The sequence below is a fragment of the Cornus florida genome, unplaced genomic scaffold (genome assembly GCF_030987335.1).
Source record: "Cornus florida cultivar Cherokee Brave unplaced genomic scaffold, ASM3098733v1 CherokeeBrave_3.0.0_Hap2_Chr04, whole genome shotgun sequence".
In the NCBI taxonomy this organism is placed as follows: Eukaryota; Viridiplantae; Streptophyta; class Magnoliopsida; order Cornales; family Cornaceae; genus Cornus; species Cornus florida.
In genome coordinates, this window is record NW_026775574.1 from 97,012,862 (window position 1) to 97,030,996 (window position 18,135).

Here is an 18,135-nt window from a genome sequence, read left to right on the forward strand (position 1 = left end):
TCCTACTTTCTAAAGAGAGGTCAGGAGTTCAAGTTTAGGCTTAAGTATCAACTAAAAAAATAATAAATAAAATAAATAAAACATAAGAAGCCATACATGGACTATTTTACAATATCATACTAGCTCACATGCTTTCAAAAAAACAAACCCTCAAATATGCATAATAAGATAGGGATAAAAAAAAAAAAAAAAACTTCTAATATATCCTTCTATTGTAATGTAAAACCTGTTAGCTATCAAATTTTTAAGAAACTATTTTTAATTGAATGAATGAAAAATTATCACCAACAGGTCAGTTGCCTAGCGGTATCAACCCCTTACCTCTCAAAGAGAGGTTAGAAGTTCAAGTCTCAGAAGGGACATGTTTGTTAGAACCAACTAGGAAAAGCAAAAAAGAAGAGAAAAATCTACTCTTTCCTAAAAAAAATATTTACAATTTATTTTGTTCTTCTCATGTTTCTTGGCTCAAAACAATTGTTGCTGTGGATTTAGGTCGTACCCAAAGTGTTGGTATCTTATACTTTATTTTCAAATGTGAAAGCGATGAAAGAGGAGTCCATTTCCTTTCTCGGGCATTTCCTTTATTTTCAACAGTTTCCTGAAAGAGGCATTTCCTTTCTCGGGCATTTGATTGGCCGGAACCGTTTTGTAATTCCTCTGCACCACGCAAGACTCAGGAGTCCATGTAGTACAATCCATGTGCCGCCAAATGGTACCAAAAACCCCACTATCTGAAGACTTTAAAAAGAAAAAATAAAGACTTTAAAGCAGAAGAAGTTACCCAAGACTTTCCTCAAACCAACATCTCTAGAAAAAGCCCACTATTTTGACACACCTTCACTTTCTTCTTATAGTTTACTATAAATTTCCTTTCATCTTTGAGATTTATGTCATGTGCTAACTCAAGTACCCTCTTCAGATTTGTGTTCCAAATCCTTTCCTTATTCATTTCCTCCTTTCATTTCGAGATTTATATCTTGTGCTAACTCAAGTACCCTCTTCAGATTTGTCCTCCAAATCCTTTACTATTCATTTCCTTTCATCTTCAATATTGATATATTGTGCTAGCTCAAGTAGCTTCCACAGATTTGTGCTCCGAATCCTATGGCCGATACTGCAAGAACATTCCACTCTCTGCCCCACATACGAAGGAACTTCACCGGACAGTTCAACATGGCATTTATGGCCACGAGATACTACTTCTCTCAAGGACCATGTATACCCACTACTCGCCAAGCCATTCTCGCCTTCATTGTTCCAATTATCATCAACTATCTCGAATTGATGTACCAAGGAAAGGATAAATCTCCATTTGAAACACACCCCAAGAGCATGCAGGCCAGCATTGTTAGTTTGCTCATATACTGCTTGGCATTCGATGCTAAGCTGAGATTTTCTTCTACTCATCCAACTTTTGCCCTTGTTCTTCGTCGTAGTATGGTGCTGTTTGGTTCACTGGCAGTGGTATCTCTGGCATCAATTCTCTTTGCAGACTCCATTAGGCCAGTTCTATACTTGTTATACATCTTGTTTTCAGCAAGCAAATTGCTAAACCGACAACTTCAAATTCTGTGGAATTGGCTCCACCAGAGAATCATGGCCGAACTTCACCATAGATTGCATGTACCTGAAAGGCACACTATAGGTATACTCCCTGTATAAGAGAAGGAAATTAAGCAACAGTCTGTTGTCCTAGGTGGTAACCCGGACTTTGTCTGGTATTCAAGGTTAGGGTACAAACACCAGTACCTGTCTCTGTGAGAGTTTATTTTAGTGAACATATACTCTGATGTTTCAGTAAAAAAGAACAAAAAAAAAACTGATGTGGCCCCTGCCATCAAATATTGGACTTAACCAACCTGCAGAGTCTTGCAAACAGTTTCCTGTTATGAACGAAGAAAATCAAGCAGAGTTCATTGTCCTAGTGGAATCCAGGACTTTGTCCCGTGTGTTCAAATACCAGTAGGTGTCCTCAATAAGAAGAAATTTAAGGTGGCTCGGACCAGACCAATCTATAGATTCTTAAGCAATTTAAAGTCCCTATAATCTGTCAAAATGCGTCTGATATGCCTGGTTTAGGAGGTCAACTGTACAATGCAACACCTTTATGAATGTGGAGGAATGCCTCTACTTTTCTCTTGTACTGAACTCTTATCTTTGGAATGAAATCAAACACATTTAAGAAAAGAAAAAAAAATTATAAATTCTCTCTCTATTTTTTTTCATGAATTTCAGAACTTCCATATGCATCAAAGGATGGTAAGATGACATACCAGGAACTGTTCCGAGTTTAAGGGTAGGGAAGAAATTTGACCTCGAACTGATGTACTAGACCATTCCAAAGTGATGGATGTAGCCACAAAGCCCAGAACCACATCCTTAGATCCCAAAATTCAGCTACAAGTTTTCCCAAGTAATCCTATCTTATGTACTCTTTTACCTGCTTACGCATTCATAGATAAGACGTTACTCAAGCTGTGAGTCACACAATTATCCTCAATACATTGCAGGATTTATCATAACAATAACTTTTGCTCATAAGACCTACATTTTTCAATAGAGATCGCAATCCAGACAAAATGAAGTGTTCCCCAAAAATAAACGAGATTTTTTTTTTAGAAGCTCATTGCAGAATAGGCAAAGGCAGAAAGATTGTCTGAACATATAAGCTATAATTACTCAGTTATTCTTACATCAGAGACCAATATGCAGCATGAAAACCAAAAAGAATAGGTTTACCATTGAAAAACTAATTAGTGCCCATCCAAGGATAAACAAATATCCTGGTTCTTGATCCCTTCCCGAAACATAGAAAAATTCTAACATAATGTAGGTACAACACAAACACTTCCACACACGAAAATAATGGAATCTTCTGCCAAAAGAAATATAGAATTTGTTACTGTTTAGATATGATCGCAGCACAACAGAGAGGCATACCTCCCAAAAGGCAGAAGACATAATAAACTGAAGGACGAAAAAGGATAACTTGGCACAAAATGTTAAGATTTAATTAATTTCTGACAAAAGTTGAAACAACTCACAAGGTAGGAATTCAGAATGGGAGGGACAATTAGGGTTCAATTACCCTTCCTTGCCAATGAGTCTGGTAACCCATCTTCACCATCTTTTTGGTATGTCCAAACTGTTGTTCCGCAATCTTCCTCTAAAGCATATAAATAGTTTTTTACATTACCATTGTACCCAGATAGTAGAGACCCACATTATTTTAGGCTATGCTCAAGTCATTAAAGCAAGCAAATATTTGGGCATGGTCCAAAATAAATATTTGCTCGGCCAAAAAGAAGAATATAATCTAATCTTTATGACAAAGAGAGACAACCCAAACAAACTTTAGAATGTAGAACTACTAAGAAATTCAATTATTCTCCCCAAGAACTAAGATACACGGAGAGAAATGCCGCTATGAATATGAAAATTAAAAAAGATCCAATTGAAATAAGAACCAATTGTTGCAGAACTAACAGTTCTATCTAATTGCGTGCGTGTTTTGGTATGAAAATTAAAAGGTTATAATGACACCAAAGATTTAATCTTTAATATTTTCTAAGTTCTATCCGTGCGTGTTTATATATATATATATACATGTAGAAGAACTGAAATTTACTTGCCTGTGACTCTGAACGAGCTCAATGATGTGATTCCAGATAGAAAATCGAAGCTCTTTGAGCTCAAAACCCTATATTTGGGACAACGAGCAACCCCATGGTGATTAGTGATCCAGAATGGGAGGGACAATTAGGGTTCGATTGAGTATCGCAGCCAACAAAAGAGCGTTCTTGAACTCGGACAACTGGTTGCTGAACCCAGTGTGTGGGGGCGTACCAGAGAAACTTCTCTCCTAGGGTTTGCTGTGACCTGCATTGAGGGAATTGGGCCGGTTGGGAATTCCTCCACATGGGGAGGAGTGAAATGGACATGTGAGTGTTGGAGACGAAGAAGAAGAGGAGAGAGACTGGGAGGAGAGAACATCCCCCCAAGTTTGACTCTCCACATCTCCATATAGCAACGTCAGCCAATTTTTATTGGTGTGGGTTGGGTTGGGCTGGCCCTGGGCTGGGCTCACTTGCTTTAGAGTCTACTCATCTGTTTGGTTGCTGAAGATACAGGAAACAAAAACATAAATTTTTTTATTTTTTTATTTTATTTTATTTTTTTTTGTGTGTGGAATCGGGAGCAAGTGAAAGATGTTGATTTGAAGTATATAGATTGTGTTGTCCCTAGATTCAACCTCAACTTTTGAAATACACCTATGCTATTTTGCGTTTGGGAGCATCCACATCTTAGAAAAGCAATTTTAATTCCAACAAATTCACTAATTTTTCTTTGATTTTAATTTCAAAATATTAAAAAACTAACTACAATTTCAATACACCAATTTACTAAGAGCACCTCCAGCGATTGTGTGTATGCCCATCATTCTGATCGCGCAGGAGTTGCTTTTAGGTTTGAAGAAGAAGATATATATATATATATATTTTTTGATGTCTCATAATATATTTATATAAAAAAATTTGGACTACTTGTCTTTAATTCCAGCCATTATTTTATATATTTTGTGTAAAAATATATCTGTTAATAACAATCAACCACGTGTCTCCACATAATTTATACAAAGCTACTTAATATCGAATTGATTCATTAATAAAATGAGAAAAGGAAGAAGAAAGAAAATATGTTATGTGACTGTATAAAATAATAGTATAAAATACATAATAATTTTATACATTTATATATCTTAAGAGATTATTAAAGATAAAAAGAAATTAAAACATTATACGTAACAATGTATATATTACGTGACTGTATAAAATACATAATAATTTTATATATTTATATATCTTAAGAGACTATTAAAGATAAAAAGAAATTAAAACATTATACATAACAGTGTTTATGCTTTAACACATTTTCACTAACTTCAATTCGAAAGTGCTAATACTTCAATTGGTCACTTTGAATTGATTTACATGGAATCAAACTGCAATTTGTCCATAAATTTTTAACCAAAAAAAAAAAATTTGTCCACAAATTCCGGGGTGGGCCATGGCAAGGAATCTATACTCTTGTCATCCATTTTCTTACCAAAATTCACTTCAATAATCAATATCTCCTTAAATCTTAAATGAAAGTGGGCCTATTTCATCCTTAAATGACATTTATTATTATTATTATTATTTTATGATGATGTGTAATAAGAAGAGTTATTTCAAACTTTAATCGAATACGGGTAAATCACTTTTCATATCCAAAACGAACAAGTAGAAGGCCGAATAAACACGGCCGAAGGAGTATAATTAGGGCGCAACATATCACATCATTGATATGTTCACCTACTAAAATACAACATTCAATAAAATTAATTTCCATCTATTTATAAAAATTAGGATAATGTTTCAATTCTTATCCATCAAGACAAATTGTGTTCCGCGCACTAAGAATAAGTGTAAATCATTGTTCATATGCAAAATAAACAAATATAAGACAGATGGAGTATAACTAGAGCCCGACATATCACATCATTGGTATATTCACCTATGCAAAATAAACAAATATAAGACAGATGGAGTATAACTAGAGCCCGACATATCACATCATTGGTATATTCACCTATGCAAAATAAACAAATATAAGACAGATGGAGTATAACTAGAGCCCGACATATCACATCATTGGTATATTCACCGACTAGAATACAACATTCAATAAAATTGGTTTCCATCTATTTAAAAAAATTAGGATAATGCTTGAGTCCTTGCCCGTCAGGACAGAGTATGACATGCACACTAACGTGTCCTAATAAGATTGACACCTCTTTTAAACTTACAAAAATATAAAACATGGGTAATACTCATTTTTTTGGATTAAACCCGAGGGATCTAATTTTTTTCCTTTCTTTGTTCTCATTTGTGTAATCTCACATGTTTGGAGATTGAACAACCGTGTGGAGTTATTTTTTTTGTGATTGCACCCGTTATTAAATCTTATGTATTCCAGAGCTGGGCTTTTTTGTGACTCTAGATAGGATGAAGAGAAGTTACTTCTCTAGTATTTGTAAATCAGATTATTATTCTGGGCCGTTGCTTTTCTTTTAGAAGAACTCTTTGTTTATATGTATTTGTTGTCAATCAGATTATTATTATTGTCTCATTGCTGCCTAGGAATTCTTTGTTTATCTGTATTTGATGTCTGCTATAAGATGGCTAGTTTGGGGGGCAAGGCAAAATCAATGCAAAGAAAGCCCGGTCCTCTTTCAAACAATTTCCGTCTTTGTGTGTATATGTCTTTTTTTATACTGATAAAAAAAATTATGCACACAATTTATCTATGACAAATCACTAGAATGCATTCCGTAATTTTCGTGGCTAATTTCTTGTGTTAGTCTGGTTCATTACTCAAATTTTTATTAATTTGAGTATCACTGTGTCAATGTTATACATTGTACAAATAAGGTAGAAAAAGCAGAATTGAGTGAAAAAAAGGAATGACTTTTATATGTAGCATGTATAAAAAACAGGTAAGGTAGATTGTGAAAAGAGAGAAATATAAATGAATAGTTCAATTTTTTTTTAAGGAAAATAAAAAATAACAGAAAAAGATAGGAAACACATTTTTCCATGAATTGTTCTATAGAAACATAATTAAAAGAAGATACATTCAAAGTTGAGTAATTTAAAAATTATTTCTTTTTTTTTTTTTTTTTTTTTTTTGAATTTTTATGATTCTAAAAAGTAGAGGTCTGGTAGGGAATATTAGGGTTTGGAATGATTGGCGGCTGGAACTATAGGGAAAAGAAATATGCGAACTATGTGAGCGAGATACACAGATGAAAACAGAAAAAAGAAAGAAAATAGATGGTTTAACACACACAAAATATATATAACTCATGTTTTGTATTTTTTAAAGTTTAAAAGAGGTGTCAACATATTATTAAGACATGTTAGTGTGCAGGACACAATCTGTCCTGATGTGTAGGATTGCAGCATTACCCAAACAAGAGCTCCTCTCAATAAATTAATATGATGCCATTTTCATTGAGTAAGCATACTAATAAAGTGTTATACTTACTCACCCAATATCTTCTCCGCATCAAAATAATTTCGTCTTCAAATCTTCTAAGACATCATTCTTTGGAAAAAGGTTACAATTTCTACCTTACCGCGAAATATGTGTGCCTAGTTAGAAAGTTGTCTTGACATGTCCGTCTTTCTTTGGAGGTTACAATTTCTCTTTCACCATAATATATGTCTGCCAATTTAGACACCATGATATTTCTTTGGAATAACCACAGTGTGCCTATTCCAGAAATCTGACACCATGATCTTTCTCTAGAAAAAAGGTTACAATTTCTATCTTACCATAATATGTGTGTGCCAATTCAGAAGGTTGACTTGGGGCCATTGGTGATCTTAATTCTTAAGCACATGTAAATTGTTCAAGAATGTTAACCATTACTATGACAAATAAATTTAAAAATTGTTCCCCCCACTCCCCAAATATATATATATATATATATATATATATATATATATATATATATATAATTTTAAAATTTTCATATTTAAATACAATGACATCCCCTAAATTTGGCCTAATTTCAAGTGGAGAATTTTTTTTAATTTTTTTTTTCTTTTCCTAATAACGGTTTTTCTTCAAGGCATTAATGCTGCTGCTTCTTCCCTTTTCTTGAATTCCTTCTTATATGCCAGACATGACATGACTACTACTCATGTTGAGAGTGCATCGACTTTGTGGTGAGTGACTTTGCACCCATTTGGTATATTAATTTCTACAATGGTACCCATTTGTATTTTCCAGGTAATCCAATGAAGACCAAATTTGCAATTCGTTTGCAACAATGGGGTTAGAGATGGCAAAATATTTCACCCCGTCAAGCACCTGCATCACCTCGTCTTATTTAGAACGTTAAATGATTTTGGGGTTAGAATAAAAGTTAGAATTGAAAATCTGCATAGTTACGAGGTGGGATGGGAAAGGTCCACCCGCCCCACCCATTTATAGTAATAAATTATAATTTTGTACTTATATTTTGTTTTATATTCCCAATTCAATAATATGAGATATATATTAAACAAATCATAATTTATTCTTTTTCAATCACTAAATATTTTTTTGCATTATTCTTATTTGAGTATTTTTATGTATTATTTTGATGTTTTTACAATATTAAGTTTAAAATTCTAACTGAAAAGTTGAATTTTATTTTTATCTGAAAAAGAAAAAAAAAAAAAAAATTATCACAGTTTAAAATTTTATTTTATTATTTAGTTTGTTAGATTTATAATAAAATTACGAAACTACTCTACAAAATTTGCCTTTGCCTCCACTCCTGCCCCACCTCCCCCGTCCGTAAACAAAATTAGAATGAAAATGAGGGTAACTATGCTAAACGTGAATAGGATGGCATTGGCCGCCCCATTACCATTCTAAATGGGGTCAAGATTCGAGAGTCGATAAATGACCAACACCTGTACGAATCATTCCCCAAGTACAATCTAAGCACTACTCTGTCACTTTGCACTAAAAATGCAAGATTCAAATAGCATTTGAGCCGTACACATAAATGAATCTCACTGTACGGACTTTAAAGTTAAGAAATTACCCAACACTTTCCTCAAACCATCGTCTCTATATAAACTAGTTTTAGTACACATTGATATTCAACTCTAATTCAACAGAACTGGTAATATATACATTCACTTCTCTTCCTAATTTACAGAACATTTCCTTTCACGTTCATGATAGTTATATTGTGCTAACTCAAGTATTTTCTTCAGATTTGTGATCAAAATTCAATGGCTGATACTGCCACAACATTTCTTTCTATGCCCCGCATACCAAGGAATTTCACTGGACAGTTCAATGTGGCATTTTTCGGCCCGAGATACTATTTCTCTGAACCACCACGATTGCCCACTACTCGCCATGCCATTCTTGCCTTCATTGTTCCAATTACCATCAACTATCTCGAATTGATGTATCAAGGAAAGAATAAATCTCCATTTGAGACGCACCCCAAAAGCATACAGGTCAGCATTGTTAGTTTGCTCATATACTGCTTGGCATACGATGCTAAGCTGAGATTTTCTTCTACTCGTCCAACATATGCCCCCCTTGTTCTTCGTCGTAGTATGATGTTGTTTGGTTCGCTAGCAGTGGTGTCTCTGGCATCAGTCCTCTTTGCAGACTCCATTAGGCCGGTTCTATACCTGCTTTACGTCTTGTTTTCAGCAAGCGAATTGCTGAACCGACAACTTCAAAAGTTGTGGAATTGGCTCCACCAGAAAATCATGGCCAAACTTCACCATAGATGGCATGTTCCTGAAAGGCAAACTACTTATATACTCCCTGTATAAATATATATATATACATAAACACACACTACCTGTATTCCCGAGAGTTTAGTTTGTTTGGTTAATACATTCCAATACCCTACGAAAAAAACAGAAAAAAAATAAGGCGGCCCTGACCATCAGATGTTGGTCTACAGTCCTCAACCAATCTACAGAGTCTTGTAAGTCCCTGTGTCAAGGAGTGTGCGGTCTGGTATGACTAGTGATATGATCAATGGTGTAAAGCATCAGAAAGATTATTAATCTTCTCTTTCCTTTTCTCCCATTCTCTCTTTGTCATGAAAATTTCTGAATTTTTTACATGCACCCAAAGCATGGTAAGGTGATATCCCAACAAATGTTCTGAATTTGAGCCTAGGCAACAAATTTGGTCTCCGACTGAGGCACTCAATCATTATGAATTCATCAATAGGTCTCAAAACTTAGCAATTTAGACAAGACTACATAACTCAAGCTGCGCGGTATATATGCATCACCAAATTCATCATAACAAAGCTTTTGCTCATGGAGTTTTATATAATCTGGGAAAAAAAATGAAGATTTCTCCCCAAGAATGGTTAGTTCTCTTCAGAAGTCTTTTGGCAATACACACAGATTGAATGCGCACCTGAAAAGACAAACGAATCAGTGCCCATCCAAGGATAAATAATTTAGTGGTTCTTCATTCCGTCCTGAAATATTAGAAAAGTTCTACATTAGAAGAATATAATATAAAAGATTTTAGATGTAGAACTACTGAAGTCTCCTGCCAAAAGAAACATGAGATTTGTTAATGCTTAAATGATCACAACATAATATATAGAATAATTCTGTCTAAAGCAGAAGACATAACAAACTGAAGAAAAATACAACTTCATAGGAAATCTTGAAAATTTGATTAATTTCTGACAGAAATTGCCACAAACTACAAGGTAAGAACTGACATTTTCTTTCAGTAAGTAGGTAAGGAGGACATCAAGTTAATGATTTCTGAAAAAACCAACTCATTAAGAAGATTCAACAAAGAAAACTAATACTTAACATTATTGTCGTGTATTAACAGGAAATCCCTAGAGCCCATCAACACTGAACAGTCCTAAACATCAAGGCAGCACTTAACCTTTAGACTGCATAGATGGGCCAGTGGTCAATTTCATGCCAGAACTGCTAGATGCAGTTGCACGACAGAATTGCTTGACACAGTTGTATGGAAAACAGAGAAGGACCTTGCCTTGCCAAGAAATTAACAAGCTCAACTTTGACAAGCCAACCAACTCATCTACATTCTTTGGACTCTTTAAATGCACTGCTGTTGGTTTAAACATGTAACAACCAACTCCACCACATGGTATGATATTGTCCGCTTTAGACCTAAGTCTGCACGGTTTTGCTCTTGGGTTATACCCCAAAAGACATCTTACCAATAACACCACCACATATAAGCACTTCACCGTTCCCTTACCCAATCGATGTGGGATTGTGCACTCGTAACTCGCCTAATGTGATAGTCTGTTAGTGCCTCGCACCCACCCACGCCACACCCGCCCACAAAGTCGTCACAAAACACCTCGTGAGTTTTCCTTTTTAGCTGGCTCCATATTGTATCCTTACCAAAATGGAAAAGAAAGCAAGAAGATATTGCTGTGTCTCAGCTTGGAAAAGAAAGCAAGAAAATATATATAGGAAATTGAGCTACCTGGCTTTGGAAGGACAAATTCCCCGTCACTGGACTTGACAAAATCCATTGATTGAAATTCTTCATCCAAAGCAGTAGGAGCAGCCAACAGATATTGCTGTGCCTCAGCTTGTGGAGGATTAACAGCAAAGAAATCCTCTGATGCAATTGGTGAGTCGACTGACTGCAGAGATCCAAGAAAAAACAAGATTATATAAGCAATAATAATGAGGAGGAATATATATATATATATAAAGTGACTTAAAAAATACAAAATATGTATGGATCTAAAGCAGCAACTAAATCACAGAGATCTTAATATGTTATTTCCGAAATAAATTATTTCTCTCCTAAAGGTTTTAAACAACAGAATTATACACATAAGATGCACATTGGAACTATAAGGAAGCACGCCGAAGTCATTTTGGCAGGTCAAATAAAATATAATTAGTAAACAATAAAAGGACAAATATTATTATTTACACGTGTCTCAAAAACAATAAACCAAAATCATTCAACAGAAAACAGAGAGCCAATCCTAATTATATCACATTTCATGCGCATGATCATGTCAGAAATTCTTTCTACAAGTATGGATGGCGATTGGAAAATCTCATTAAAAAAATTATCTCATCAGAAACGAGTAGAAGCAACAATTCTGACATCCATAACTATAGAGAATCTTCATTAAAGATATAGGTATTAGTTACCACAATATATATATATATATATATATATGCATGGTTAAGTTCCTGTATCATGAATCTGTGTATAGAGAGAAGCATTGAATGTTTGAGTCCTTAAAGCAATCAAAGTCCATGTCCACCCTGCAACACATAAATGCAAAGACTCCAAAATCAATTACCCGAACAGCAGAAGCAGACACCAGTGATGAAATATCAGCCATGAATATGTACCAGCAAACACAAGAAAAGTAAATACTCGATTAATTTTCCTAAATCAAGCTTTGATGTGGAAAAAAGAAGAATCTAGTGAAATCTTTATGATAAACAAAGCCAACCCCAACAAACCTAAAACTGCAGAATTATTAAGAAATTCAATTATTCTAACCAAGAACAAAGATACACACAGAAATACTGCTTTAATAAACATGAAAACTACAGAATACCCAATTGAAATGAGAACCAATTATTGCAGAATCAACAGTTCTATCTAAGTGATTGTGTGTCATTGAAAATTTTGAAAGTTCTAGCAGGCAATAGAGATTTATAAATAAAAGTACACACATATGGCTTAAATTTAATTGCCAACGACTCTGAACGAGCTCAATGAGGTGATTCCAGACAGAAAATCGAAGCTCTTTGGGGCTCAAAACCCTAGAAATTTTGGGGCAACTCCAGAGAATTAGCAACCCCACGGTGATCCAGAATGGGAGGGACAATTAGGGTTCGATTGGGGGAATTGTGCTGCAACAAAGGAACTTCTGTCCTAGGGTTTGCTGTGACCTGCATTGGGGGAATTGTGCTGGCTGGGATTTCTAAAAAATGAGGTGCCTGTAGGAGATGAAGTGGGGGAGAGAGAATCCGTGAGAGAGTTCAAGTTGTTGTTTCTAATAAATTTCTCGAAATGATCTTCTTCTACTTGTTGCTTCTGTTGAAGTTGAAAGCTTCCGTTTCTCCTCTTTGAGTGTTTTTTGGGACGGTGTCATCTCTCCTGCGACAGTCTCATATTTCATTGAAAGCTTACAGGAAAAGATACAGGAAAATACAGGAAAAGAAAAGAATTGATCCTGGCTGGTTAATATGTTGATTTGAAGTGGCATAGATTGTGTTGTCTCAAGATCAACTCACACTTTTCAAATTGTAAATTTGAGAATAAACTTATATTTGTATTTTATTTTTTTTCAGCTCCGGTGTAACCTATGCTATTTTTGACGTAACCTATGCTAGTATGCAATGTTTGTTTTCTGAATGAGTTGATTATTCATAATTTTTTCTTTTTAATTTTCCGGAGTATAAAACTATGTGGAGTCGAGTCGATGACAAAGAAAAAGAGAGGTATATGACACATGATAAAAAATGCAGGCTGCAAAGGGGATAGACATAAATACATAAATAAAAATATTACTGTATAAATTAATATTAGGTTTTTATATTTACTACTATTTGAATCAGAATTTTTTTTTTTTTTTTTTTTTAAAATTCTTCCACTTCCTACCACGTCAAATCAAAAGAATTTCTGGCTGAGTGAGTCCACTTGCATAGTTTGAGGAAAGTCATAGGTAATTTCTAACCTGAATAAAAATATTCAGAAGGATGCAAAATGGTTGTTTGAGACTAGCTTGACAGTTCGGACTTGCATTTTTCAATGCTAAAATAGTGATTGGAGCTACCTTTGATCTTTGATTGTGAAATTCAGCTTAAAATATTGTTGCATTAGGAGAAAGGTTCGAGACATATTTTGCTAGTTAGAGTAGTCCGTCATTTGTAATTTGTAAAGCATCTATTAGATATCGGCCTCATTGGTATACAAGCTTCTGTCCAACCACTCTAAACCAATACAATTTGGTAATTATTCTCTTGTAGTCTACTACACAATGTGCAATAATATTTTGCCTACATCGTCTAATCAAGAGGACTAGTAACTAGTTTACTGTATATATATATATATATATATACACACACATTCATTTCCTTTCATCTTCATGATTCTTATCTTTGTGCTAACTGCTAACTCAAGTATTATCTTCAGATTTGTGCTCTAAATCTTATGGCCGATACTGCAACAACATTCCTCTCTATGCCCCGCATACAAAGGAACTTCACTGGACAGTTCAATGTGGCATTTATGGCCACGAGATACGTACTACTTCTCTGAAGAACTACTGCATATGCCCACTAGTCGCCATGCCATTCTCGGCTTCATTGTTCCAATTACCATCAACTTTCTCGAATTGATGTACCAAGGAAAGGGAAAAACTCCATTTGAAACGCACCCAAAAACCATGCTGCTCACCATTGTTAGCTTGCTCGTATATTGCTTGGCAGACGATGCTAAGCTGAGATGTTCTTCAACTCATCCAACTCATGCCCTTGTTCTTCGTCGTGGTAAGGTGCTGTTTGGTGCACTGGCAGTGATTTCTCTGGCATCAATTCTCTTCGCAGACTCCATTAGGGATCAACTCATGCCCTTGTTCTATACTTAATTGCTTTACATCCTGTTTTCAGGGAGTGAATTGCTGAACCGACAACTTCAAATGCTGTGGAATTGGCTCCACCAGAGAATCATGGCCAAACTTCACCATAGATGGCATGCTCCTGAAAGACACACTATAGATATACTCCCTGTATAACACAAGAAAATTAAGCAACAGGCTTGTGTCCTGCATTCAAGGTTGGGATTCAAACAACACTTCGTGTTTATATACCCCAAAAATAAAAAATAAATAATAAAAAAAGGAAAACTACCCTGTATTCCGGAGAGTTCAGTTTGCTTGGTTAATTCATACTGATACTCTGAGATTTCGAATAAAATAATAATAATAATAATAATAATAATAATAATAAGGAGGCCCTGACCATCAAATGTGGTCTCAACCAATGGACATAGTCCTGTACGTCCCGGTGTCAAAGACTCTGTTGTGTGGTATGGCTAGATTGGGAGGTCAACCGTGTGAAGCATCAGAAAGATTATTATTCATCTTCTCTTTCCTTTTTCTCCCATTCTTTGTCATGAAAATTTCTGAACTTTTTACATGCACCAAAAGCATGGCAAGATGATATCCCAACTGTTTCTGAATTTGAGGCTGGGCAAGAAATTCAGTCTCCAACTTGGGCACTAAACCGTTCCCAAGTGGTGGGAATAACCACAAATCCGAAAAGTAAATCACTAGGTCCCAAAATTTAGACAACACTTTGTAACTCAAACTGGAGTATATATGATGCATCAAATTCATCATAACAGTTTTTTTGGTCACGCTTCGGAAAAAAAAAAATTTTGAAGATACCTCCCAAGGAAAAGAAAGTTATCTTCAGAAGTTCTTTAACAATAGACATGGACTGAATGTTCACCTGAATACAGGAATGGACCTAGTAGCAAGTGAGGGGGACAATTGCCCCTCTGAATTTTTAATTTTTCACTAATATACCATGCTATTTGTTCTTTTTTTTTTTTAATAAATACCCCTAAAATATTGCTAATGCCCTTCTTGAAATTATTACAAAATTTCAACTTTGCCCCCCTTATCTAAAGTTCTAGGTCCGTGCCTGCCTGAATAGACAAGCTCCTACTACCCAATTTCATGAAAACTAGAAGGAAAATTTTTGCCTAATCAGTGCTCGTACAAGGATGAATAATATATAGTGGTTGTTCATTCCTTCCGCAAATATAGAAAAATTCTACATTTGTAGGTTATAATAGAAAGACTTATAGAGATGGAACTATTGAAATCTTCAGTGAGACTAAACATAGGATTTGTTAATGCACGCGCGCGCGTGTGTGTGTGTGAGTGAGAGAGAGTGAGAGAACCTTGCCTTGTCAAGAAATTAACAAGCTTAACTTTGACAAGCCAACCAACTCATCATATACATTGATTGGGCTGTTTGAAAAAAATGCATTGCTATTTACCCAAAAATGAAGATGCATTGCTGTTGGTTTAAACACCTCATGAGTTTCCGTTTTAGCTTAATTAACAGTTTTATCCAACTGATTGCGTGTTTTGCCAGAAAATTAGAGGTTCTAATCACACAAAATTATAGTCTTTGAAAATTTTAAGGTCTACAAAGGAATAAAATATTTATAAATGCGTATATATACATTATACACATACATGTAAGAGAAATTAGATTAACTTGCCAATGACTCTGAACAAGTTCAATGACGTGATTAAAATCAAGCTCTTTGGGGCTCAAACCACTAAATTTGGGACAACTACAGAGAGCCACCCCATGGTGATTGGTGATCCAGAATGGGTGGGACAATTAGGGTTCCATCGAGTATCGCAGCCATCAAAATACCCTAAATTTGGAGGTTTTTTTTGGAATTTATGTTTCACAAAAAGTTGCTCATGTGCATTAGAGCATCTTTAACAGTACGATAAAATATTATTAAAATTTACACTGCCACAACACAAAAAGTATAAAGGAACGTAATTTTTTAATTCATCATTTATGTAAAGTACAAATACGTGAATATAGCCTTATAAATTATGTTCAATTAATTTATGAAGTACAAATAAGGTAAAAATTATGTTCTTTTTAATATACCCTTGTACCAAAATTTTGATTGCGACTAGAAATCTATATTCTCTCTCAATCATCAACTTGTCTGTGAATTAATTGGAGAGACTTTTTCGAATTGAAATAAAAAAATTTAAATATAGTAAGAAATGTTCTCGAATTGCCTTCCCATAAAATCAAAACCCTAATAAGATAAATGATCCATATAGATTATTTTTTGAGTCACGTATACAGAATTTCCTAATACAGCATTAATTAAATCAGCAACCACAAATGAAAGAGGGAGTGAGCCAGTAAATTGCCACCATGGCACCTACCTAGTGGCAGACAGTGGAGAGGAATCCTGTGTTCGGAAATGACTACGTTTCACGTCATCATGATTATACTAAAACAATGGCATAATTTTAAAATAATTTAATATTGCGACAAACTAAAATTTTTAAACCAGTAAGAATGTGTGAGAGGAGGGTATCTTTTCCTGTTGGAGTTAGGAAGCTTCCATATCTCCTTTGGTGGTGTTGTATGATGATTATTGATTACATACATTGTTATATGTTAGATGACGTGTCATTCACATCATCATTCATGGCTTTCTTGGATAGGAATCATTTGTTTGGCTATGAGGAGCGGTGTTAGTCATTCAATTATATAAATCATATTTATTTATTTATTAATCTATTATTTTTATTATTTTTACCATTTCAAAGGCACAAAGGTCAAATTATCAATGACGATTCAAAAGCAAAAGCCAAGCAAAAATGAGCACACAAATTTTAAAGCAATACAAGAAAAATTATTAAACAAGCTCCAAATTTATTGAAAAAGAGAGTCAAAGCTCCGCAACGAAAATCACAAGGGAGAAGCGTAGCAACAGAAGTGACCCAAGAGCCTGGCCATTATCAAAACAGCAGCTTCAAAGCTATATCCACAAGGCGTTGCCAACTGGAAAAAGACTATCCAAAACCGCATAATTATAGATCATTGTATTGAGTAAGTTTGGATACATCAAGTATTTTGAATGAATGAGTGAGTCATTGGGTGTAATTGGAATTATTTTATCTTTTTCCGTAAGCAAAGTTTTGAGCCAAACGAAGTCAATCTTATCTTTTTTGTGTGCGTACCTATTTTATATTCTTGTCATTAATTTTTTCTTGTTCTCATAAATTTCTATGTTTAACTTTTATACGTTTCAAGTTGGCATGGGTTCACTAGCTTTTAGAGTCTCCTCTTTTGTTCGGTTGCTTAGAAGATACGGAAAGATTATAGTAGATAATTGATTATTTGTAATTAAAGATAGAGAGAGACAAAACCGTAATTATTAAAAAATTAATTTTAATTCTAATAAATTTACGATTTTGTTTTTTAAATTTAAATTTCAAAGTATCAAAATTATTTTCGAAATCAATGTTTGGATTTAATGTTTCATTAGTTTCAATTTCAATTTCAATTCCAAAATATCGATGCTTCCAAACGGAACATCATAAAGACTTTGAAACCACTCCTCCGGAAAGGGTTTAAACACATCTCATTGCTGTTATTTGGTCATTTTTGTACAACAAGAATATTCTCAAAAGTTACCATTAAGTGTGCATTATTTATGTGAAATCAAATTGTAATGTGTCCCCAAATTTCAAGGTGGGCCATGACAAGTACTATTCTTCTTCTTCTTCTTCTTCTTCTTTCTTTCTTTTATTTTCTTTTATTTTTTTTTATTTTTTATTTTTTCATGATGATGGCAAGCACTACTTGGCAAGTGGAAGAACTATAGAATTTTGCCACGTTTTAGGGAGTGGTATTAAATGATCTGGTCCATTTCAAATTGAAAAAAAAATTCCTAGAGTAGTACATATGTTTTCGTTTTAACATTTTTTTCTTTTAATTTGTCCCA

The 18,135-nt window shown here is 34.4% G+C and overlaps 1 long non-coding RNA gene across 1 annotated transcript; it reads right to left on the reverse strand.

Moving 5' to 3' along the window:
* Window positions 1-241: 241 nt before the first annotated feature.
* LOC132304093 (uncharacterized) lies at window positions 242-3,622 on the reverse strand. The gene is made up of 2 exons (XR_009481504.1): window positions 3,045-3,622; window positions 242-2,440 (listed from the first exon to the last, which is right to left on the reverse strand). It is a non-coding gene; the product is annotated as an uncharacterized LOC132304093 (long non-coding RNA).
* Window positions 3,623-18,135: the final 14,513 nt, after the last annotated feature.